The sequence below is a fragment of the Geospiza fortis genome, unplaced genomic scaffold (assembly GCF_000277835.1).
Source record: "Geospiza fortis unplaced genomic scaffold, GeoFor_1.0 scaffold16, whole genome shotgun sequence".
In the NCBI taxonomy this organism is placed as follows: domain Eukaryota; kingdom Metazoa; phylum Chordata; class Aves; order Passeriformes; family Thraupidae; genus Geospiza; species Geospiza fortis.
The window spans coordinates 3,879,275-3,879,499 of NW_005054302.1; positions in this window are offsets into that span (position 1 = coordinate 3,879,275).

Consider the following 225-nt stretch of genomic DNA (forward strand, 5'->3'; position numbering starts at 1 on the left):
AGGGGTGTTTTCCAACTTGATTGATTCTGTGGTTTTTGTGACTCCCCCGGCTGCGCCCGCCACCTCCGCCTCAGCGTCTCTCGTGTCATGCCTGCCTCCCTCTCCCGCAGGGACCAGACACCCCCAGGGCATCCCGCCCGGCTGCCTTCGGGAGAGACCCCAGCGAGGGGCTCCTCTGCCTGGGGACACGCTGAGGAGACCACTGCTCTAACACAACACGGCAGC